The 1,221-nt window shown below is 41.4% G+C and overlaps 1 protein-coding gene across 2 annotated transcripts in view; it reads right to left on the bottom strand.

The window, feature by feature from the left end:
- Positions 1–236, bottom strand: part of LOC123771208 (adipokinetic hormone/corazonin-related peptide receptor variant I) — a 170,087-nt gene extending 169,851 nt beyond the window's left edge. The window contains exon 1 of one of the 2 annotated variants that reach the window (XM_069324360.1): positions 1–236. This exon is cut by the window's left edge and continues 317 nt beyond it. The gene's annotated coding sequence lies outside the window, so the exon portion shown is untranslated. The other variant, XM_069324358.1, reaches the window with a different exon arrangement.
- Between the last annotated feature and the right edge of the window lie 985 nt (positions 237–1,221).

Genomic DNA, 1,221 nt, shown 5'->3' with positions numbered 1-1,221 from the left:
ATACCCACTGTGATGAGTATGACCACAACTCCTTAACAACCACTGGGGTGTTGTTAAGAGGTCAAGAGGTTGTTGTTGTAGAGGTCATCACTTTATGTCTGTCTGTACGTGCAAGAACGCGGCTGTCAGCTCCCAGCGCTTGCAACTGGCATAGATGACATTTTAAGTCGAAGGTTTAAGTGGCGGGGGAGGGGGGGGGGGGGAGAATGTGTGTTAAGTTCAACAAGTTTCAGTGAGAGAGACGGAGCGTCGGCACCGACGTCCTCTCGCTTCCGAAGTCGAGGCCAAACTGACCAGCTCTCGAGCGAGACCAAGTTCCCTGATTCACTATACTTCCCCCCCCCCCACCACCACCATCATCATCCAGCACCATACCTCTCTCTCTCTCTCTCTCTCTCTCTCTCTTTCTCACCATAACTTTCCTTCTCCTCTCTGTAAACATCTCCCCTTTCTTCATCCTATCATTCCCTCCCTCGTGATACTTTTTCCTCCTTCACTATACTTCTTCCTCCCTCACTATATCACTCGGTTCTTCACCGTACCTCTCCCTCATTCCCTCCCTCACCTCTTAACATAACACACCGTGTTACGTTACATATAACACCAGCTCGCCTAAACTCCCACTGAATATTCACATCAGGTGAATTTACATCGACGTGGGGAGTAATCAGCGTCAAGTAATCACAGATCACGTTCATTACCGGTGGGCATGTGCCCAACAGGGACGGACCCGGTGTGAATATGGCCTCCACAGTACATATGTTGTTCTTATGTTAAGTCTGGTAATTATTAATAACACGTGACAGTGCTACGACCCAACACGTTACAATATTGCAACGCGTTGCATACCATTTGAAAGCTCTACACCACACGTAGACTGTCATGTATAATACATCACATTATACATGACAGTTCTACGATACAATAATATTCAAGGAATGACTTGCTGCTGCTTAACTTGTAACGTAACATCTCAATGTGTTAATTTTAACCAAAACATTATAAGCTAGAAAAGTAGCATTATTATTTATAGTTAAAAGCAGGTTTCAAACCATTTTTTAATTTTATTAAATTTAACCTTAATTTAATTAAATTAATTTATTAAATTTATTAAATATTAATTTGTTAAATTAAATGTGTTAATTTTAACCAAAACATTAGCTAGAAAAGTAGCATCATTATTTATAGTTAAAAGCAGGTTTCAAACCATTTTTGTGGCAC

This window comes from Procambarus clarkii, chromosome 14, assembly GCF_040958095.1.
Source record: "Procambarus clarkii isolate CNS0578487 chromosome 14, FALCON_Pclarkii_2.0, whole genome shotgun sequence".
NCBI lineage: Eukaryota > Metazoa > Arthropoda > Malacostraca > Decapoda > Cambaridae > Procambarus > Procambarus clarkii.
The sequence above is the reverse complement of the archived record's forward strand: the minus strand, read 5'-3'. Positions and strand labels throughout refer to the sequence as shown.